General features: G+C 40.2%; 2 pseudogenes; one reads left to right on the forward strand and one right to left on the reverse strand.

Moving 5' to 3' along the window:
• LOC109113050 overlaps positions 1–18,263 on the forward strand; it is a 117,608-nt pseudogene extending 99,345 nt beyond the window's left edge.
• A 1,907-nt stretch (positions 18,264–20,170) lies between these two features.
• On the reverse strand, positions 20,171–24,703 carry LOC122144722 (annotated as a pseudogene).
• Positions 24,704–25,062: the final 359 nt, after the last annotated feature.

Below are 25,062 nucleotides of genomic sequence, written 5' to 3' on the forward strand. Positions count from 1 at the left end.
TAGCTGTCCCTGCGCCGGCAGCAATAGTGGCGCGTGACGCGAGAGCGCAAACGGCCGAACGAGTGGGTCGTGAGGTCAATGCGACGACACGACAGCACTGCCACATAGTGTGTCGTTAGCTCACACAGACTGCGAGGGCACAAGTCTCCCAGAACGGCCAGAGCGTCAGGCATTGACGGAGATGATGAGAAACTCAGGAAGGGTGAAAATAACACACAACTCACAAACTTGGTTCTCTGAAATCCAGACATTGTATAAATAACGTACCATTCCCGTTTGCAACTCTGCTGACCAGATAAACATATTATTTCATTGTTTCAGTTGATTCTAGCATTTTTTTAAAACTGCAAAATATGGTCGCGATAGTAAAACGAGTTGTGACCATGTGAAATACAATCTATGAATATTCAGCGACCACAAACGTGCACACATCTCGTTTGTTATCAGGACTATCGAGGAGACGATCTCAGTTGGCAAAAGAGAACAAGCGTAATCGCTGGAACAGCTATGGGGTTGAGATTGGCTCAGTGGGCCGCGCCATGGGAAAGCTAACAATGCTGCTAGAACTCCAATACAAACTTAGCCCGTCCAATGAGCGTTGGCGGCATCTGCGTGACCTAATAGAACGCACAACGGACGAGTGAGGCTCCCGATCAACATGATATGCCTATGACCATATGTACATCATGTGGCTCTACGCTGCTTTAACAAAAAAGTTAGTGGTCAGGTCAAGAGGGTATAAGGCTGCGTTGATTATGTAGAACAAACGGGTGGAAGCCTAGGTCGAGACACTAGACGCCAACATAGATATTTTAATTCACCGAAATACAAAAACTAAAAAAAAATTTGAAAGATCAGTCCAGTTCTTTTGCAAGCAGGGTCGTCCGATGGTCCTTAAGAAGTCTTAACATGTCTTACATAAAGTTTCCTAATAAAATGGCCTTAAAAAAGTCTTAAATATTTGGGTTTACGTGCAATATTTCTTCCGGTCTGACAAACCCAATGTCTATTTTACAATCATTGGACGAAGGCTGAAGATTTTTTTCCCGCGGGTCAATTACTGAATCATCGGATTCGAGAGAGAAATGCACCGGTCTGTACTGTATATCTACATACATACATACATATATATATTACATAATATATATATATATATATACTATATCTAGCCATCTAACTATATATTCTAGGCATATCTAGTCTACTGTATATACATATCGTATGCACAGCGTAGCTTTGTTTGAGCAGGGGACACGCTATATTGCAGAGAAGCGTTCCAAGAAGCTGTTTCAACCTGCAACAAGAGTGAATTTTTCATTTTCCTTGCAGTCCGTCGCTGTTCATGTTTCGCGCAGAGTGTCTTATGTAGCAAATTGACACATCTACCTAGAACATTCTGTTTTGCTTAAATCTAAGATTAATTATATCAAAAACAAACAATGCTTCTTTGATAGGTGTTGTGAGTATTTTTTTAGATCATGATTTTATAAAGGCAGTGGTTTTGCTGAACAAAAAAAAAAAAAAGTAAAAAAATAAAGTGGTCTAAATTTCTAGTGCTTTTTTGATTAAAAAAGTCTTAAATAAATCCCACCCCTTCCCCTCAGGGCATGGCTCCAGTTGTATAGGTAAAAACCGCATAGTTTAATCAGTGATCAGTTTGAGCGATTGAGAAGGCGCGGATCTTATTGAAGCGGATCGTGCAGAACCTGTTGCAAGCACAGCTTTTAATGATAGGCCTATGTTTTTTTTGTTGTTGTTGTCTCCTACTTTTAAAATGCTTTATTTGTAAATGCTACTGCTGATGTTAGCTTTTAATATACGGTTTATCCTAATGGAAGCTTTAATACAGTACGTCAACTGCACGGCGGTCCATGTTTAACGCTTCTCAACAGCTATGTGAAAATACGTGTATAATTGGAACCAGTTCATTGTTGGAGCTGAAGCTGGAAGAGAGAGAAAAGCCAGAGCAGGGGCGCCGTGATACTGTGCACAGTATTAAAACCGCTGCTTTAGACAATATTGATTTTGAAACTTGTGTGAATCCATTAGAATCATTAGAAGACAGTATATATATGAATGGATTTTTATGTGCACCTCTAGTTTTCTCTTCCTCTTCTCTAAAGCAGCTGCAGCAAGGCCTCGCCCCTCTTTGCTGCCTTCCTGAGGTGGGGTTTATCATGGGTGTTGTTACATCAAAACCCGGGAACTAACTTGTTATAGTCCCTACAAGCTGTTTTTTTAGGCATACTTTTTTAAACTGTTGTTAGTTCACCCAAAAAAAAATGGAAAATTAGGCTGCATTTTACCAGGCTCTTAAGACAAGTCATGTCACTCGGCGGCCATCTTTGAAACACCTTTCGGGCATTCCAAGTGCAAAGCTCCTATCTCTTTGAATGGGGAGAGAGACATCAATTCTACAAAACTGTTCACTAGGCTTGCGATTAAATTTCATATTTGAAATCACCAAAGAAATTGATTAACAACTGTGTCATAAATGTTGTTTATTTTGCTCAAATAGTGTTATAAAAAAAATTTTTTTCAGGCTAGATCATGTTTACAAATTTCTATAAAATGGGTTGCATATCCGGGGACGCTTCTACCGGCAGCTGCAGTGATGCGCTGACTTTACGGATTAGCGATTGGCTCCTTTCATTCAGAAGGCGGAGCTTCCTGCGATTGAGTAGCCATATGAGCGGTGGGGCGTTTTTTCCCCATTCAAAACTATAGCGAGTGACATGTTTTGGGTATTTTATAGTCTTTGGTTCAACTCACCCCCTAGGCATCCTAGTTCTATATCCTAGAGTAAAAACGCAGCCTAATTTTTCATTTTTTAGGGAACTAACCCTTTAAACTGCAAGAATTTTAAAAGACGGTATCTCCGTTTGCATTGAACTTCAGCTTCGAACTTTGCAGATATTGTTTTATGCTCAAACAGCACAGATACCCCACTTACTAAAGTTAAAAAAAGTGAATCAACCACCCCTTTAAATTGAACTTGTTTATATCTGTAGACACCCTGTGCAGAGTGTCATCTTTGGAAATAGGGCATGAACTGAGCATGTTCCTTGTGCTAATGGCCTGTGGGTGGAAAGGAAGTATTTTTGCACCAGCATCTTAAACATGACACCATGGTGTCTCTGGATATGAAGTGGTAAAAGTGAATTGCATGCAGTCAGGACTGAAAGCCTTTTACATGTGTGGTGTTGATTCACTGTGGCCAATGTGTGAGAGGGTCATCCTCTTTCACACTCATGTGCATAAGCTCTGTGTGACTGTCTTGATTTTTCGGGGGGCCCTAAAAGGTTATAGAAAAGGGTAGTATATGAATATACTTTTATTTGGATTCAGTTAAAGTTACTGGAGAGATTTCGCTCAAGAAAAAGTATCCACCCCTGTTCACAGTGTGGTAAATGAAAAGTAGTAAATGAGTTTAAATGAATACAATTAATGTTGAATACTTAACTGGAACTGGTTGTATTAGATTTTGCTGTATTTGGGTTGGGGGCTCGCCAATATAATAAATTTCTCTAATACATAAAATAAGTAAGGCTAAACCAGAGTTCTTGTGGGGAGAAGAATTTATTGAAAGGTAGTAGTAAAGGTGTAGTGTAAGCACAGATCTTCAGCAGCAACATCAGCGTGTCGGCCTTCAAAATATCTTGAAAACCCTGTAAGAGTCCTAGCTTCTCCCTGAGTTCTGTCTTTGAAACAGAACTTTAGAGCTGGTAGCAAATGGCCCTTTAAACAATAAACTGATTACCATTAAGGACCTCCTACACTCCAGAAAAAAAAGGTACAGAAGCTGTCACGGGGCAGTACCTTTTCAAAAGGCACAACTTGTACCTAAACAGTCCATATTGGTACCTTAAATATACATATAAGTACCTAAAGTGTAAATATAAGTACCTAAAAGGTTCAAAATGTTACTTTTGAAAAGGTACTGACCCAGTGAAAGCTTTTGTACCTTTTTCTCTGAGATTGTACTGAAGGGAGACAGGATAGAAGGGCCATCCTGTGTATTTGGTTTACACCTTTACAGATAACATCAGAAAAGATTCACAAGGTGACATATCAGAAGATGATTAAACAAGAAAGAACTATACACAAATTCACAAAATCCTTCAGTTGGCGTTTCAAATTTGGTGTTTGGTTATTGGTTTTCAAAAAGGTTAGAAACAATGCCATAAATAAGAATCTGAACACCGATTTAACAAAAAATCGTCAGCAATAATAGACTACTGTAAAAAAACCTGCAAAACAACTGTTTTTAAGGTTATATTTAGTTTTTAAATTTTTCTTAATATTCTAATGAATCAGATATAAAATAAAAATATCAGTTTTTGTTTATGTGAATAATGACAGACACAGATATTCCAGTCCTCTGATCAGCACATGCTAATGACTTGTGTCGTCTATATTTTAGCCACAGGCATTATTGTCACTTCCAGCTGCTCATGCCTGCACTTGAGAGCGGTTCACACACACATGCTCAGGACACCCCACACACTAATCCAGGGGACTAGAGAAATCCTGGTCACTTGTTGTGCTTCAGACGAAAGAGAAGGGGAATTTTGACAGGGTGGAAGTTTTTCTTTCTTTTGTGGGACAGTTGATGGAGAGGATTAGGCCCAATGGTGCTGGATATGGGGCATTGATACATGGCAGGAAGCCCTGTACAGGACTCAGATCTGCCATAGTGTGACTGCGGACATTAACAGGCAGGAAAACATTTATCCACTTATCATTTACATATTATACAGATTCTCTTTTGCCATGTATTGTAGTATTTTCTGTCATACTTAGACATGTATTAATGCGAAGTGTTCTGAAATGTAAATTATTTAGATTATATGGGTGAAATATGTAGTGTGAGATGCTTAAGTGAAGCTATCGTTGCTTTTCTCCACATATGTGATTGCCCAAATAGACCAGATAGTTTTACTGGAAATCTTTGTTAAATGGAGAAAACACTACACCATGCTGTATTTGTTGACCTTCTGTTGTTGTGTGCGGTGGTTTTCTGTGCTTTAGGAATGTAGTTGGAAGCACAGTCACACTGAACTGTTCACCATACCAGGGTTTAATGAGGGCTTAATCTCACCAGATCAAAACAATGTCTGTGTTTTGGCTAACTGCCTACAGCATACACCAAAGTTGCAATCAAAGTTCAAGGCTGAAGTTGAAACATGTCCACTCTGCATCTGTGCTCTTTGCTTCATATCCAGTCTGAGATAAAAAGACATTTTTCTGAGATCTAGATCTGGAATGGTGGCACAGCTGAAACATGCTATGCTGGTATGCGTGACTGTGTCAGTGGCACTGCGTTGAGCATGTAATTCTGTATTTTTAGGCACATTTAGGATTTCTAGGAAACTCAAACACCACTGGATTGCATTCTACCTCTGCTTATATTGTCATATATGCAAGACACCATGACCTTACATCAGTTAACAAGTGACAAAGTAACTTCATAAATCTACCATTAAAATTGGAAAATGTAATGCATTTGCATTGTACTTGCATATGTAAACTATATGTTTATATATTTAACACTGAAATGAGACAAACTGATATTGTGTTTCCATGTCTCTTGCAATACTAATTACTTTTCTTTAAATTTATTGTTGACAAAAATAAATGGAATAAACAAATAATTATTGAACTATTATAATATTAACTTAATATACATTATTATTACTATTAATGAATATTTTATTATATACATTTTTAATTCAAATGTATATTTATATGTATAATAATAAACATATTTTCTCTATTTTATCTTTGTTTTGGGCTATGTATAACTTTAAAACTTAAAATGCTGACATCCTATACTGCTTCCACAATACTATAAAGGTCTTTCCAATCAAACTATGACTGTTCACAAATGACATTCATTAAATGAAAATTTATGATGAATGTATATCCCATATTTACTGATTCTTTAAAGGCAAATTTTTTATTCCAATCTCAAGTTTCTTTCTTCGACCCAGATTAAACATAAAAAGAATAGTTGCACTGCACAGGTCCTGGTTTGTAGCCTAATTGCACTAACAGCTTTAATTTACACTTTTTGCAGAATGTTATCTTATACAGTCTCTTTACTCTGTCTCTGGGTCTGTAGGGCGAAAGAAGTTGCGGGGAGACACTGGATGGCCGTTGGCAGCAGCTAGATAAGAACATGAGCAGTTTGCGCTCCTGGCTGTCTCACATCGAGACTGAACTCTCACGACCCATCGTGTATGAAACCTGTGACTCACATGAGATCCAAAGAAAAACTTAACCAGCAACAGGTAGCGCACAACACAGAAAAGGCATTAATTCACATATGGTCGCAAATAAAAAAGTCTGTCAGTATAGTACGTCTTACGAAAAACTAGTTTATTAAATCTCTGCAAGTAAAAAAGAGTTGAAAAGCCCCTGCGTCAAAAGTCAAAATAAGAACTTGACTTCATCTGGCTTAGTCACTCACTGACCCACTTACTGTTTTAGTGTCATAATGTATCCTCATTTACCCAGCAAAACAGTCAGCACATATCAACCTCTTTCTGCATCAGAGACAAATTATCAGTGTGTAAAGAAGCAATTTTAGTCAAACATTTTTAGAACTGATGATGCCACAAGATTAAACAGCACATTTATAGAGAAATGCATGACCTCTCCCGCTTATAACTGAAATGAAATGCCTAGATAAACTGTCCCCCCCTTTTTGGTTCAAAAAATGATCAAAATGTCAGATGTCGTGAGAAGCTCAGTAGAGTCTACTATCTCTGTGCAGGATCTGCAGCATCATGACATTGAGAAGCACAGCACGGGTGTGGCAATCAGTGCTGAACCTGTGTGAGGTGCTGCTGCATGACCTGTGATGCCTGCTGCCACAGAGACCGAGTGCGAATCCATCCAGCAGGCCACACGCGGCCTGATCGCCGTTGGAGAAACATCTGTGCTTGTTGCCATGGAGAGGAGGCTGAAGTGAGTGTGTTTGTGTGTGATTTATTATCTGCAGAGATTAACTACCTGTACAATAAGCTGTTTTAAAAACGTGATTTCACACCCAATCAGTATTGAGTATCCACATGCTATAAACAAACGTCATGCCTGAGAAATAACCTTCTTCACTCGTCCATCAGCGTCATTATAACCTCCTTCTTTCTGATTTGACTGATCCACATTTGTGAAGCTAGCTAATGATGTTTTAATGCATGAATTCTTGATAAAATGCAGTTCACATATGCCTTTGGGGACTGTTTGCACTGGGCGAATTGAGGAGTGGTGGACTCGTGCTCTTGCGCTCTGGGAGGAGTGAGTGAAAACCGCAATTGCTCCGACTTTCAAAAAATCCACTCCACGCTCAGTCAAAAATTCATGACTGCTCCGCTCCACCAACTCCGACTCTGCTCACACATTACTCTGTTGGGGTCACAGTCAGTAAGATTTTTAATTTGCTAGATGACAGACTGCAATTCATCGAAAGTGAAGTTCTGAAAGAGTGAAAAATGAGCTATTTAGTATAGTTTAAAGTTGATGACTCGGTGTATGTATACAGGTTTAACTCAGGGTTGACTTCAGCAACAATGAACTGTTAAACAGCTGTCTTTTTAAAATGAGGCATTTTTAGTAAGCCCCGTGAATGATATTGTACAGTTGTACTTCCAGTAAGATTTTCAGTGTTTACTATGTATGTGTTTGAAACTCACTGTATGTGGTTGTTTTTGCAGGATTGAGGAGACTGGAGGTTGTGGCAGAAGTTTCTGATGATTACTCCGTTTTGAAGATGTCGGCTGAAAGTGTCAGAGAGGACAGCAGCTCTGCCCAACTCTTCTGGAGTGCTGTACCACTGTCGCTAAAGCGGCAGCTGAAGAAGTTAATAGAGGTACTCAGAGATCCACAGAGAGAGTTGAAGGCAGGGTGAGGTCAAGGAGGCAAATTATGAATAGGGCCTGAATACAAAAAAGAACAAAGTAACAAGGAATAACTGTTGGGAAATTCTCCTCCCACTAAAAAAGGATCACTGCTGAGCTATCTATTGGCAAAAAGCTACAGTCTACTTCAACCTTTAGTCTTTTCAGTTTGTAAACGTGTCGTTGCGTTGATTGAAGCAAATGCTAAACCATGATTTCTTCTTTTAAATGTGCACTTAACTAAGTGTTCCAGTTTGGGAAGTTTAAGATTTTTGTGGCATCACAGGCCTTTCAGAGTGTGACAGGTATACAAGGAGTGGTCTGGAGCGCCGAACTAGAGGGCTGATCAATAGCAGTATCGAAAGGCTAGCCCGTGAGAACCGCACAGACTCCTCCTGCCATCTACGATCTATGAAAGGTCGTGCATGATGGTAACCGGCGAGGGATGGTACAAAGAGGGAGAGTAGCTGCCATTCTGCGCAGTACTTAAGGGATATATTTAATATTATATCCAATACGTACCATTCAAGGGTTTGGGGAGGTCCCCCCCCCCCCGTAAGATTTTTTTAAGAAAAAAAAAAAAAGGCAACTATTTCAGCCTGGACACATTAAATTGATCAAAAAAGTGACAGTTTTAAAGCCCATTCATTGTTACAAAAGATTTCTATTTCAAAAATGCTGTTCTTTAGAATTTTTATTCATCCAGATAAAAACACATACATTACGGTTTTCACAAAAATAATTAAGCAGCACAAGTATATTTCAACACTGATGATAATAATAGGAAACATCATGTGAGACTGAAGACTGAAGTAATAACTACCATTTATCTCACTTATATATTCAGAACCTCTGTAGGAATCACTACTGATTGCAGAACCTAAACTACATAAAGCAGTAGCATGATTAATTTTTCTGGATTTCTTCTCTTTTGTCCTTCGCATTTCATGGTCAGAGAGAGGAGTTTGAAACAGCCCGGGATGGTATTCTGGTATGGCTGACTGAGATGGACCTGCAGGGTCTCACCAACAATCGCCGCATTTCTCAGAGTGTGACATTCAGGCCAAGATCCAACAGCTAAAGGTCGCAGGGCTGTGTAAGATACAGCAATAATTAACATGTTTAAAAATATGAACATGTAAGAGCTATAGCCTTGTGGGCAGAACTCCAACATATGGATCACAGGCAATCTGCTTCAGGGAAACTTGAGTTTGAGTCCCAGGCCTGATCCTGATTATTTACTGTCTGTTCTTATAAAAATAAATGCAAGAACATGCATTTCTTAAACCAGACAGGCAGATGTTTAAGAATATGTGGTGACTTTGAATATTCATTATAGTCAAAAAATTATTTTAACTATAGCTTTATACGGTTGACAATTCACGAACATGCGTGATACAGTATATGTTTTAGACATGGGTTTAATGCCTGACGCGCAAAATTATTTTTACTTGTTCTGCTAGATCATTTACTTTTAAATTTATTTCAAACATTACTTTTCACTTTACTTGTGAACACAAACTTGTGCATTCCAGGCATTCAGAGCAGGAGATCAGTCTGAAATGGGGAAGATGGAGAGTGTGTTTCGGGCAGGGCGGAGGTGCTGATGAAGAAGAGCTGAACCTCTGGAGGCTGCTGTGTCATAGAGGAGGAGCTGGATAGAGCTGCAGAGATACTGTAGGGAGGTGTTTGGTTCGGGTGGAGCGCTACCCACAGGAGAATCAACGACATGCGCGGTAAGACACAGGATTCAGGACATTCATGCATGCATTCTGACAGATCGGTCTATTGCATGCACACATTGTTAATATCTCAGATTTTGCTTCTTGTGTAAATGTGGTTCTTACTTTTGTGGTACCTGTCACGTCACTTCGCAGCTAACCGATGATGAAGTTTGAAGGGCTCAGATCGTGAATTCGAGTCAGGTGACCTCTCAGACCTTCAGTGGGGTGAGGATGGTGCCATGCTCCCAGACATCTAGTAGACCACCGTTACAGCAGCGGGCACTGTTCCTGTTCTCACACAAGACGGATCTGGCCGGGAACCCCCCCTGCCAGTGTAGACTCCATCCCTCTGGGAATGGGACCACGACTATCTGATCTGGACCCCATGGGCCATTCCATGTCTACACAATCAGGCAGACAAAAAAGCATGAGGAAATGAGGAGTTACGTGTGTCTTGGGCTACTGCAGCACTTACAGGTGAGGGTGCTTGACCTGAAGGATGTTCATGAGATACTGCTCAGCTGAGTGTCCACCACCCTGAGTAAAGTCATTCTCTGTAAGACGCTGTTGTATGCTTTGTGTGTATCTCTTTTCCACGACGTAGTGTATTTCCTGAGAGCCTGACGCTTATAATATCAACCTAACATAGAAACCCAAATTGAGGTCCGGTTCCCTCTGGTAGGCAAAAAGTTGGGCCTGCTAAATTAATGCTAACTCTTCACTGAATGCTATCATATTGCATGAACCCTGCACGATCGACGTGGCAGTGAATTCCACTAAAAGCAAAAGCGAAAGGGCGCCAAAACCGGCATGGCAAACATTCTGCCAGATCTGGTCTATTGCGTTTTCCAACTTTAAAATCGTTCTCAAATCAAACAATGCTAATCGACATTAGAGAAAATAAAGTTTTAAAGCACCTCCATGAAAATAACCAGAAGAGAATTGAGTTGAGAATTTGATGAGAAAAACAAGAGATTTCAAGTGTAGTCCAATGGAAATATTCTGGTGACCAGATCCCAAGGGTGTATACTAGATCCCAGGGTATGTTTTATTTCATGTAGAGCAGAATAAAGACAACAACTTCAGTAAAGAAGCTAAAACCCAGTCCGTGAAAGAAAAATACACCTACACTATGTTTGGTGTTGGTTCCCTTTTTTTTTTTATGTTTTTGAGTCTCTCATAGAGTCTTGTGCTCACCAAGGATGCATTTATTTGATCAAAAGGACAGTAATACTTTAAAGCATTATTACAATAACCTTTTTCTATTTTATTATATTTTAAAATGTAACTGAATAAACCAAACTGAACTGTTAGTAGCTTATACTCCAGTCTTGTCAGTGTCACAAAGAATTCTTCAGATACAAATTTAAAATGCTTGATTTGGTTCCTAAGAACATTGATTCTCAGTGTTGAAACAAGGTTGTCGCTGCTTAAATTTTAATGGAAACCAAAATACTTTTTTCAGGATTCTTTGATGATATGAAGCGGTTGTAAACCGAACAGCATATTTTCAGAAATCTAAGTGTCCAAATTTTAAATGTTTTCACTGTCACTTTAAACCAAATAGATCATCTCTCTGACTAGACGTGTATTTCGTACAAAACAATTAGAAGGTGACTGTAACTTCTGAAAAGCAGGAATCATCAGGTCATGTTGCCCTCATTGTTGTAACCACATTGTATGCCACAAGTTACGCTGTTTGGACAGGACCACTGCATGGATCAGTTTTTACAAGTGCCATTTTTATGTCCCCATACATATGACAGTCAACACAATGACATTGAATACTTTTGATCATTTGTTATACTTTGGTTATACTACTGTCGCTAAAAATGATTACAGATAAAACAAATGAGGTTGTCTGCATAATATATTATATTCCATTTTTAGCGAATCATGGTGATTCAAAACACTTTTAAATGATTCACATTTTAAAGCTTTACCAACAGTTCCTAATGACACTCCCAGATGGGTTTCAAAAATGACTGTCTTTTCCTAGAATTATCTTTTTTTAAAGGTGGTCATGTGACATCCCATGTTAATCTATACATTCATTCCTGCAGGTGAAAGCAGTTCGAATTAATTAGACAATATAATGTACCACCAGCCCACTCACAGCCTCCAGCAAGACAGATGGCACTATGGGTTGGCCAGAATCTTCTACATGGGCTATGTAAGTACAGATTCAGTATGCCGCTCAGTCAGTTTAGTCTATAGTGGTGGTATGTTGCCATGAAATGATCAGCTTTGATTAGTTTCTTTGCTGTGCACAGATGCGAGCTAATGGATGGATGCCATGGCCAGTCTGAAAGCAGTCAAACGAGGGTTTGAGGGGGGAGCTGGAGGAGGAACAAGACAAAACCCCTTGTCCAGGACTGAGCAAATCCTGATAACACAGAGACACAGAGCACCGTTTAGTCCAGCAAAGAAACCCTGGGACTGCGGAGTTACACGTGTATAGTTGAAGTTGATGCTATTATGGTAATGATCATATTTTCAGGTGTCATTGAGCGTTGGGAGCTGATCTCAAGGCCCCGGTCTGCCTGATTCAGATCAGCAAAGAGAGAGCAAAACCTGGCGTGCTATGGCAAAGAGATGAACCTCTGACATGGAACAGCCAGGGAGGCGTGGCTCTGTCACAGGCTGAGGCGGGAGGTTAGAAGAAACTGAGACGGGAAGAAGATCTCAGTGCAGATGATATAAGCACTATTGAAGCAGAGAATTAGAAAACTCAAGCGTTTGTATATTACCTTTACGTAACATATTTATACATTGAATTGTGTGTTTGTGCCATTATTCGCTGAGTGATTTAATAAGTGTTTCATTTCTAGTGCTGTTGAATGGTTTTATATCTGACCATAGCTTTTGAAAATCATCCAGCTAATAGAGTGTAGCAGAGCTGTCCTGTTTGTAGTCCGACAACCCAGATGACATGAAAAGTATTTGAACCATGGATGATAAACATTTCTCAAATAACCACCAACATTATTGTCACATGAGCTTGTTCTCACATCTAATAAGGCTGTTTAGGTCATGGAACCCAACCAAAAGTGCTATTTTCGCCATGGGGTTCCCTATTGGAGATTAGTTAACAAAACAAATCTAACTGGGGCGTTGAAACAAACCCAAAAAAAACGTTTTTCCGAAAGTTATGGGTGATGGTCTGTGCCTCCGGACGGGGTGCGACACGTCCACAGGCTTGACTGCTTGCTGCACTAGTCACCCGTCCCTAAGGCCAATAGTCACACGCGCTGCGTGAGCGCTGGCCTTCTTATACGGACATAAATTCACAAGCGCGTCTCTATGTCGTGCTGTTTCCCTATAGCGCGACCATAGATAGGCCACGTCAGAAAACAACGGTGGCTAGCGCTGAATAGGTAGGGGGGGGCCGCAGTATGTAGGCGCAGAGGGGACATGGCAGGGCTCATAGCATGTTGCGGAGTGTCTCTGGAGCCGTGCGTGGGAGGGAGAGGGACCGTCAAGTGAGCGTCACAGAGGAAGTGATGGAGTGAGCTGCGATACTGGAGACGGCGCCGTCTGCTGCGAGCCAAGAGACCTCATATGGTTGCTGGCGATAATGAAGGGCGGAAAGTGCAAAGGGTCGGGAGGGTCAGATGGTCGATAAAGGAAGAGGAACAGGGCCCAGCAGTACAGACCTACATGAGCCGGGCAGGTCCAGGTTGCTCCACAGGGCGACACTGTAAAAACAAGTCGTTGCGCACACACACACCACAACGACCACTTCAAGGGGGGGGGGGGGCAGGAGGGCCACAACAGAATAAAACCAGAGGGAAAATCACAGAATCCCGCTGACCCACAGACAGAGCGAGTCTGGCAGCATCTGATTTCACTCATGGTATTGTTACTTGCACACCGTAAAAACCTAAAACACGGTATTACAGTCACAGGGCTGTAAGTGAACCTGCCCTTCAGACGAATTTACACAACAGAAGGGAAACGAAAAGGCAGACACCTAACTACACATGATTTCTGGGTAACATATACTAAAAGTCTCTAAAATAGCCACACACGCATTCAAAACACCTGGGCCCGATCCGCTGGCTCAATGGGCTTCCCAAAAGGCAGCCGGGATCCAGAAGTCGCAAAGTACGGTCCGGTCAAACCTTGAACATACCTGACATGACGCCGGTAAGCCGCACATACCTACAGTCAGGAGGTCCAGTCTGAGAGTCGAATGCTTGGAGCCGAGGGACTCACAATAGGCGCGACACGGAACACCTCTTAAGCGAAGAGAGCGCCAGATACAAGGCACGTTACAGGCAGACTCGCTGCCATGTCCCAGGGTGTCACCGGGTGTGTAAAGATACCCACATGGACAGCGCCTGACCTCACCGAGTTCCATCGTACTGTTCCACAAAGACCGTCTTTGGAGTGTCCGTAATAGGAGGTTTTTTGTTTCTTTGTTTTTGTGTGGTGCCAAAGCCCGCACTCTGTGTTTATTTATCGGCCCCCGTTGTGAGCTGCGAGGCGCGGCATTAGTCATTTTATTCTGACACCCCCCCCGTGCACACATACAGACGCTATTAGGTTCGGTCCGCATCTGCTGCCCCACCCTTTTTTTTCTTGTGGTTTTTGGCACCCCATTCACGTAAAGGTGCCCCGTCCGGGGTGTGCCCCAACGCTTTCCTGGGCCAGTAGCTGCGTTCAGCCCCAGACACGAGCGATGGGTCGACAAGCCACGCGCCTAGATGCTAAGACATGAACCCACGGTAGAGAATTGGTTATCTTGCCGCCGCGATGTACCACACACGGATCGCGCATTATCGGAATAAGGAGTTTGTCTAGACAAGAGGAGCGTCAGGTGACAGCTGAAGACAGGAGAAGCAAGTGAGACTGACGTGGGAAAGAGAAGCTGTTAATTAAGTTTTGTGAAGAATAGCGGCACCCACATCGTACGGCCGGGACGGGACAGGCGAAGGCGAATTCAATTTGAAACTATATAGACAACGATAGAAACAGATAACACAACGAGATATGTGTCAATTGTGAAGAAGTTTTACATGGCATACAATAGTTTTAATCACAGAAATACAGTACTTGGTGACGCAATAGGGACTTTCTTGTCGCAAACAACATGACGAAACATCCCTTTTTGTCGACCAGCTGGTATTTAGCTACATCTAAAATGAAACACCGACGTCAGCGTGCAGGGTAGCTGTCCTTTCTCTACACACTTTTTGCTTTTTTCTACAGGAGAGTTCCATGAGATGCGTCACGTGGCTCTGGTTGTCTTCTCCTATGGCGTGTGCGGAAAACAGTGCGGACCGAACGGAGAACATGCGGAGTTATCTCTCAGCAATAGCATCAGGCGCTAGATCGGGGTCCTACACGTTCCAAGCTCCAGTACAAGAGCACTGAACGGGGACACTATGAGACAGATCACTGCTTGTATATGGGGTGAATACATTATTTGGTCTACTGTTCAACCCTATACTGTATGCAGAATAAGAGAGAAAGACAGAGCAAGCCATGTCTCACAGTATGTTGAAAAACAGTATGTAAAAAGGTGTCTGGATGGGAAAATTTTCTTTGTTTGTTTGGTCAAGAGTCAAGTCTTACTTTTTTAAGCCATCTACTGGTACTTAAAGTATGTTTTTTTCATCATTGCATTATGCACCTTTAAGAGTCATCCATTGTCAAAAAAGTTCTTAAAATTCTCCAAATGTGGGAAAAATGTATTCGAAACACCACTTTTGTTATTTGATCAAGTGAAACATTGACACGCTTTTGTCTGCAGCAATCCAGAGCGGGAGCTGTTGGGAGACGAGCAGAAGGTGGACAGTCCCTGCATCAGCTCTCAGGGCAGCTTTGCTGGTGCAGACACATGGCGGCGGATTATGTCTGGATGCGGCCAGGAGAGGGTGCACGTCATCGGGAAAACCGTCTGCAACTGCTCCTGAAAGCTGTAGGCCACTGACATGGAACTGCTAGAAAAGAGCTCCAGGCTGTCTGGGAACAGACCGGTGCAGTCTACAAGCACATTCAATATTTATTCATCTCTTTACTGACCATTTGTTCGGCTTTTAACAGATAAAAAAGCAACATTACCCAGACATTGTCCTTTATAATATCAGAATTTCTTGGGGGATCTCCATTTCAAGCAGCTAAAACTCAGAAATCTTCACCCAGAACTTACAGGAATGCATCCCTCTGGTCTGTTTACGGATAACGCAGGCGGATACTTCTGGATTGGTCAGTCCTGGTAGTCAGAGCGTCAGTCGTTTACACTAAACGACAATCGGTAATGCATCTCCTCTCCCTTTTTTGATATTACTTCAGTCACTGTCCTGCTAAAGTGAGGCGTTAGTGAGCTTGTAAACAGGGGAAGATTTTGCAAAATGTTGGTTCCCAGTATAAATTCCTCACTGACAAAAATCCCCGTGGAATATTTGCTCCACGTTCCTCATATCCCCTGTAAAGATTGTTGATTCAGATGTTTTAGTCTGTGGCTCTGGAAGAGTACTTTGCTTACTCTATGAAATTTTTTATACAGAAACACTGACTTAACCTTTCAGACATGCTTAAAATCAAATCACGCATGCTAATTTTAGTGGATTTGTTTTGAAGGTGTTTGTGTGGAAAGCCAGGTTTCTTACACACCTGGCAAAGATTTGGTTTTGTGTTTGTCATTGCCACCTATTTTTGCGCCGGCTGCCTTTTGTTTGTGATTATACTGAAATCGGCCTGCAAAATTTGTTCTCTGCTTGTCACCGACAAGCTTGGTCCTTATATTGTGCTGGACTGAAACATTCTTTCTTTCTTTTACCACCCCTCCCTCCCTTTTGCTCATTGCACAACAGCTACGGAGGCAATGTAGTGTGTCAGAACCCGGATCCTCAGCCAGACTTCCACGTCCACAGGTACCTGTCTCTCCACGCTTTAGAGAATGCAGGTGGGATGATGGAACTCATTTCAGATCCATACCATCAGAAGCATTCAGATCAGAGGCCAGATCCTCTGTGGTGGGAGTCCACACAAGTTGTTCAGTTCTAGGAAAGGAATTTGTTTTGGTTCCTAGTCAAGGATTCTTAGTAATCGTATGTGTTATTTTCCCCAAGAAAAATAATATTGTGTCTGACAATGTAATCTTGTTGTGTCACTGTTGAACATAAAAGGTTTGACCAAAGAAACTATGTTCAAATCCCATCCTCCATCTCCCGAGCTTCAATCTCTTTCTCTCCATTTTTGATGCCATGTGAAAATTACTGAATGTATGATAGTGTGATTTTCAAAACCATGTATTTTTTGGTTGCTGTCATTGTTTTTTGCAGTTTTATTTTTTTTTTGTGCAAACACATTCTTTGTGAGGCATACAACACTCCTGCTCTGCCTTATAGCAAAAATTAGCAAAATAACAGAAAGCAGCCAGTATTGTGTGAAACCTTCTGATACACATTCATTAACAAAAATAAACTTTATGTATGGCTTAACACACAGTATTGTTAATTTACATTAAAAGATAGATAGAAAGGACATGAAACTTTTAATTGATATATTTTCATATTTAATGCACTTGACCTGCTGCTTTGTAAGCATCATATCGTGTTTGTTTTGTGTCGTTTTAATGAAATATAATAAGAAGTATTACAAAATACTCACTATGATTGTAAATACACAATAAGAGTCACAAATATGGAAGTGAAATCTGTCCAAGAACAAAAGATTTAATGTGTGCAGTTTGTCCATAAAACATGCACTTCTGTGAGATTAGTGACTAAATGTATCGTCATAAGCAAACACAAAAACAGTGTGACAGATGTTAAAACTGTTGTTTTGCTTTGTTTAAGATGGATGGAAACTGAGTTATCAATGCAAGTGTGTCCTTGGATGGAAAAAAAGTCAAAAATCATGTTTGTGAAATTTGAAGCAGTTTTATTCTTAAGTATTACTTATATATTATTGTATTCATTCAAATGTTTAATTAGCATTTACTTTTATTTTTTAGTTGGAGGTTTTGTTTTGGTTGTCATCATTTCTATATATCTTTAATTTTTATTTCAGATTTAGCTTTAGTTCATTTTAGTACATCAACTCAAACTTTATTTGAGTTAGTTACCAAGGCAACATTTCTTCATTTTCTTTTAATGTTTTTTAATTTTTTTACTTTTATTCACAACAGTTGTTGAATAGTTTTTAGTTTGTAGTTGTAGTTAACGAAAACAACACTAATTTAAAAGGATACTTTTTAATACAAATCCCCCTTTCACATGATAAACTGAATAGAAGAAAGTTCTGTGCTACTCACAACATTTCCGTTGTGAAATTGAGTATTTATCAGTTTATTCTAATCTATTATTATAGGTTTTTGTAGGTTGCCCAGCGGTTCTGGCTGCGTTTCGTCTCTCTCTGGTTCCTCCGGGTCACAAGGTGGCGCTGCTGTGGCTCGCTGCCAGCCCTTTCTTTTCTGCGGGTGCTCAGGGCAGCTCTGCCACTTGCAGCTCCTGCTGCTTTTCATAGTGGGCCTGAACCTGTCTGGTGCCCATGACTGAGCAGGATTACAGTTGTGGCCCATCGCGAACAATTTTTGCCCGGTCTTTTCATCCCATGCTCAGCTACAATGAAACGGCCCACCGCCTGTATGAGCAGGAGGACAATTTAGCAATGCCTTCTTCTGGTTCATATTTAAACTGCAGGACACAGAATGGACTAGTGTTATCCAAAGCCTGATTGTTCCTGTTCCTGTACCGTTACTGCTGCTAATTTCATTTTTCACTAAACAGAGTACAATTGAACTCCTTGCAATGTAGAGTAGTGTTGGACAGCCAAACTGGTTAACCTTTTCTGTCCCAAGGAAACAGAAGAAAAAACTATGAAACTGTATATAATTATGTACTTAATAGCACTGACATAAGCTAAGGTACTGGCACTTATACCGTCCAAGAAAATGGCCCATAATTATTTGCTTAGGGCTAAGGAAAGTGTTTTATTTTTTATTTTTGTATTATTTAAAATTGTAGAAAAAAGGTTATTTTTGAATTATTTTAAATAATATTTGGCATGCCAAATCAAATTTTCATTTTTATTTTATGGCATGGAGTTCACGTTTTTTAATTGTTCAATTTAAATGTAAAACAGTCACTTATGTAGCTCTATGAGAGAAGTGTGCTTTTTATTACCGTTATCTACTTACTGTATCTTACTTTGTGTGTTAATGACAATTACAGGGTGACAAAAACATTTTATGAATCGCGATGTCTATTTCTGTATGTACAGTTTGCTAATACTGACAATAAAGACACATCTTTTCATTTAATATATATATACATTTTGCTAGTCTGGCTATTATGTTTAGGTAAATGTATTTTTTTAAACTCTATCCTTTATAATTATTTTTCACCCAAAGTGTTAACATTTCCACAGTTAGGTCCTCCTACAAATTAAAACACACTGTACAAATCATAACCATTCAAGTATCAAATGTAAATAGCTGATAAAATGAAAGTCTACTGGACTATGACTAAACTATTAGACACAGATTTGAGGAAAAAATATGACAATCTAGTGCAAGGCAGACAGTGTCAGTTCCTGCATTAAATGTGTACATGTGATTATAGGCCGTTATGTAGCCTTCACAAATGCTTAGAAAAATCAGCATTTATATGTCTGTTAACATGGCCATAAAACCACCAAGACAGCACTTTAATACAGTAAAAATAGTGTTTTAACATTTTGTCATATTAACCGACCAATAACGTCTTTGCACAAAAAAGATTTTGCCACTAATATCACCCTAATCACAGAGCATTTTCCCCCATTGAGTTAAAATTACATACTAACATATTTAAAATAAAGCAGATATATATATATATATATATATATTATATATATATATATATATTTACATAAATTGACTTTTTCTTTGTTCCAAGGGCCGTTCAACATTTCTCCTGTTTTCAGTTTTGTCAGTTTTTTTCCACACTTTATATTATAGTGTAAATGTTTACTTTATATTAAGCATTGCTTTGTAATTATACCTAACTATTATTATTGCCATAATGCAATATAGAATTAGTACATGAAAAAAAATTTAACACATGCTGCAAAAATGAGTCTTTTAGTCTAACAGTTATGGTAACATTCCACTTCTGACTGACAGCTCAGATTTGACAGTGGAATGTCAAGTAATACCTCACCTGTTTTTTTAAGAAAATTAGCAGCTTCTACACTAAATCTGTCTCAGTGCGCCACAAAGGCCTAAGAGCCCTTTTTCACACAAGTTTGACCCCACTTTTTCAAACATGTCTTACAGAACTAATGAATCAAGTGACCCATAGCTGTATAGGTTTAATTTGAAGACTGACAACCTGCCACGCCATTCTTCAAATATGTTTTTACGGTTTTAAAAATGTGTTCATTTCTATAAATCGATGGGTCTTTCCAGAATCGGGTAAAGTGTTCTCTGATAAGGCACAAGGAGAGAGAGAAAGGAGAACTTCAGTTTCCATCTTCACCAGATCGCATTAGACAGCACTGACTGGTTCACAGTCTTCACATTCCTCAGTTGTTGGATTGAAATACAGTAGATCAGGGGTTCTGGACTCTGGCCGTGTTGGGCGCCAGGGCTCCAGGAACCTCTGGAGGAGCTGCGCTGCTGTGGCGACTGTGGTGTAGACGAAGAGTCCTTTTCTTCACTCTGTGCCCACAGTCGCTGCACTTGTAACTGAAGAAATGGAATTGTTGGGACGTCCAGCATCTCTATAAAAAGGTCATACAGTGGGAACTCGATTCGTACATTGCATTCGGTATAAGTGCTCCATTCTTTGTGTGCTTTCAAAAAAAATAAAAAAAGAAAAACAAATGTAAAGGAGCAATGACAGTAAGCAGTAATAATTCAAAAAAATATTTAATGATTGACTTATGAATGTAAGAAGGTCCCATCAAACGGGTAAAGCCTCTTCAAACCCTCTTTTTTTCTATATAAAAAACATGGGAGCTGTGATACAAAAGTATTAATTTCTTTAAAGAATGATTATCTTTTTGACCACCAAAACTTTTCAATGGTAGTGTGTATGAAATGATGTTTGTTAATCTTCTTATCTGTTCTTACCTCATGTGTCTGATGTGTGAGAGCAGCAGCAGGAAGCTGGGCCTGACGTCGATTGACACTGCAGCTGTAGGGAGGCACCTGATTACTGATGCAGTAAATGAGGGGCATCAGTGATGTTTGTTCCAGGCATGCACTGTACCATGAAGCTGTCCCTGATCAGGGGCTCCACTGAACTGATTAACAGAATGAAAATGCCACCATGATCAGACTAGAAAAGATAAACAAAAACCATTTAAACATTTCATATCAACTGACACCTAAGACATGTTTAGGGTTTTACACCTAGAGACATGTTTATACAGAGAGTGCCGAATAAAATCCTATCATAGGTGTCCACACTCTAAAAGAAAATCTGTTAAACCAGGCCACTGTATTTTTGATCGAGAATAAAGGCCACCTTGGTCAGCATAAGAGACTCTGGAAGATTACCTGAAGTACTCAAATCACAAAGTTCCTTCACTCTCTGTGACTTGCAGACTCACCAGAATTGGAGAAGTACGATGGCTTTGAGACATAGGAATTCCTCCAGCTTGAGTTTGAGACTACGGAAGCGTTACAGTCCGCCAAGATCATGTCGAAAATCTCAGTCATCCCCCTCGACACATTCTCCTTCGCTCCTGTAAAGAGGTAGACCAGCTCTTTACCAATGCCAAGAGATTGTTTATCTCATTTATTGCAATAGGTCCTTAAAATCGCCGCTGTTGTTTTCTTTCCACGGGCTTCCACCTCCTCTAGTGAAGCTGACAAACATTGTACATGCTGTTTTACTGTTTACTTTGCTCTAGAGCAAAGACGGACTCTAATGGACTCTCTTTAGATCATCTGTCTTTTCTTTAGCTCCTTATCCTATCTTAGCAGTTCTTCCTTTCTCTCATTCAGCCATCTTATCTTTTTTTTATCAAATTTTTACTCACCCTTTCTCCTCCGTCATCCAGGATTCTTTATTAACGCTATCAATCCGTCATCTTTTTAACGGGATGCTGGTTTTTGATTAGATTCCGTATTCCCTTAGTGATGACGCTGTTCTTCAGAACCCTTTAAGGAGCCTGTTTCCCAACCGGGTCTTCTTTAATTACAATCTACTTGTGACATGGTTCTTCTGAATAGCGAGCACTAGGCACTCTGGTAAATAGTTCACATCCTTTTTAACAATTAGTTTTCATTTCTTACTCATTCATTTATTTTGTGAGGCATGCCCCTCTGCTGGGCCAAATCCCTTCTGCATGGGGAAAAAAAAAATCTACATTGCAACTCAATGTTCTTTATGAAATTGAAGCAAAAAATAAGCAATATAGCGAGAATGTATCAGGTCAATATGGGGGGGGGGGGATCATCTTCCAAAAGCCCACGATCACACTAACAGCAAAATTGCCTGAGACTAAAAAAAAAATAAAGCCCTGAGTTTCATTCGAAGTCCCCGCAGGTTTCTGTCACGGCATGTTAGTGCTTTTCCATTATATCTTCTACAGTTAATTGAAAACTAAATGAATTCAAAACAATTTAATTAATGTGCTTTCAAAGCTTCTCAAATGTGATTATTTGCACAGTTTTCCATGTCTGGACTAGATGAAGTAGATTTGGTAACAGCGAGAGTGAGTCATTTAGCTTGGATTCAAGTTTTAGATTTTTTATTATAGCCTTAACTAAATGAGTTGTTCCAAATAGGGATCCAGACAAAAAAAATGGAAATACTGATTGTACTGTGGCCTACTACAAGAGGAGGTGCAGAATATCCAGTACCTATACAGGATGAGATCCTGAGCAAGATGAGTTTCCCAGGTGAATGAATAGACCTCCATATGAGGCCGATGCCGATCACAAACCTCCAGCCAAGAGCTCTCCAACAACTGAATCTGATCATGCAGAGAGAGATCCTGGACCCCTGTTGACAAGCTTGAGGTCAGTCAATACTGAAAAATTCAGCTTTGCCATCACAGGAGTAAATACATTATAAAATATATAAAAATGTAGTTAACATTAGTTGTAAGTAAGATTTCTCAATATTTCTGTTTACATTTAACAACCCCCAATTTTTTTAATGGAAGTGTAAGTTGTGTAGTCATGTCCCTCCTTAGTGTGAATTTAATGGGACTGGGGTGTGAAAGTGAAGTGTGGCCAAGTATGGTGACCCGTAGTCGGAATTTGTGCTCTGCATTTAACCCATCCAAGTGCACACACACAACAGTGAACACACACACACCGTGAACACACACCCGGAGCAGTGGGCAGCCAATGCTGTGGGGTTTGTAGTAGTTGGGATTTTGGTGCCTTGCTCAAGGGTCTCACCTCAGTCGTGGTTTTTAAAGTGGAGAGACGTGTGGGACATTCACTCCCCCCACTACAACCTCCTGCCGGACCTGAGACTGACCCGCAACCTTTGGGGTTACAAAGTCGCGACTCTCATTCATTAGGCTACAACTGCCCCCATGATTTGAGGTAAACACCTAGAATGGGTTGCAAATCAAATGTAAAGACTACTACTATTACTTAAAGTTGGGATGCTTGCACCACTTCACGGGGCATATTTCCTTGCCTATAATTGAAATGATCTTCTTTGGTGCTGTATAAGAGAAACAAAATTCCACCTTGCAAGTAACATAATTATGGAACCAGGACATTTTAGGGTTGTGCACCCCTCATACAACATTTAAGTTGGTCCGCGTATCTCATAAGATAAATTGTTTATTCTCTGAGGAGGACTTATTAAGACAATGTACTGAACATCAAATATACATGAGCAAAGTCTTTGAATGTGTGCAAACTCAGCTGGAGGCCAAATCAAAACTGCGGCGCAGCACAGATCCCTGTAATAAAACACCATGTTCTTTGATCTTCAACACCTGGACCTTGTCATTTGAATCTCTGCCACCTGTGCTGTCGAAACCTGCTGCCACGGTTACAAAAACTGGCAAAATAAAGCTGGTCACTGGGGGTTCATTTTCCTAGAAGTGCTTCCTTCAGATTTAAAAAACTCTCTCCCTTGTTGTTTGCACTTTAATTGATCTTTGAAAGGAGGTTACCTGGACTGGTTCTTAGCCCAGGCAAATCATGTGGGACGAGTTCTTGTCAGCCAGGGTTTGTGAGCAGGGGACATCATGGTGACCTCGGTGTACTCATGGGCGGCTGTGTTTCTGTCGTGAGCAGACTGCGGGGGGCTCTGCCCCAGAAGCAGCACCAGCACATGGTCAGGAGGCATGCATAAAGCACTGACCACACGCCGCTGCTCTTCGTCCTCTTGTCCGCGCGGGGAGCTGTTCTCAAACTGGTACGGTTTGGATCCTGCTCACTGTAGCTACTTGTTATGGATCTTCATGTACTGCTCCTCTTTCCTCTCACGACCTGATAGCGCGGCCCTCCGCGTCCTGTACGAATACCTAGCAATGGATAACATGTCGATTATACTTTTAGTCTATCCTAAACTAGTTGACTAAAAGTTTGGCATGGCCTGATTTTTTGCACCCATTCAGAAATCAAAAGAAAAACCTTTTAAATCTAATTTCAGTTAAAACTAACAGGATGCAGCATTATTTTTTTTTTCCATGTGAATTATCCAAAGCAATTTATATTTTTTTATTTATAATTTTATTTATTAATAATACAATGATTACATATAAAAAGTGAAATTAATATAATGCAATACATTAAATATAAAATTACTATTTCTCTCTCACACACATGCCACACATTAAAGAACTGTAATTGTATTAACACGGGGGGGTTTTTTTTTATTTTTTTTAGGGAAAAGTTAAGAACTAAACCTGAAAATTCTGAATGTTGCAGATTCCTAGATAGAAGTAGGGGAAAATCGTCTCTAGTATCATAACAGATGGTGCATATAGGTGTATGTGGGAAATAAAGAGAGAAGAATGGAGATAAATCCTCGGAATCTCTTTTATGTACTCCCTTTCACCATCCTACTTCATAACACTTGCGTAGTCTTCATGCTTGGCATCTCTCCTCTTTCCTGCTGTTTCTGGCACTAGTGCACATGGTTGGTCGCTGGACACCATAGGCAATTGTTACCTAAAGGCAGCCGATGAATGTGTATGGCCTTGTTTTTGATCATTCATTTTTACCCTCAAATTCTTACTTAACAGTAAAATGATTATGACTTTTTTTTAAGATCAGTGTTTTCAGAGATGTTCCCTCTTTTTAACATTGTATTAGCGATATGTCCAGATATTGTTTCCCGTCAGAGCCACCAAGAGTGCATCGCAGCGCATCAACAGGTGCATATCTTATTAAGGCGCTGAGAGCAGGTACATGCTGTTCCAGCGCTCCAAATGAAATTTTAAATAGAGATTATTGTCTCTCAGCCCGAAAATATCACACAAACACATACACTCTGACATCCAAACCACTGTATAAA

This window comes from Cyprinus carpio, unplaced genomic scaffold (assembly GCF_018340385.1).
Source record: "Cyprinus carpio isolate SPL01 unplaced genomic scaffold, ASM1834038v1 S000006753, whole genome shotgun sequence".
Lineage (NCBI taxonomy): Eukaryota > Metazoa > Chordata > Actinopteri > Cypriniformes > Cyprinidae > Cyprinus > Cyprinus carpio.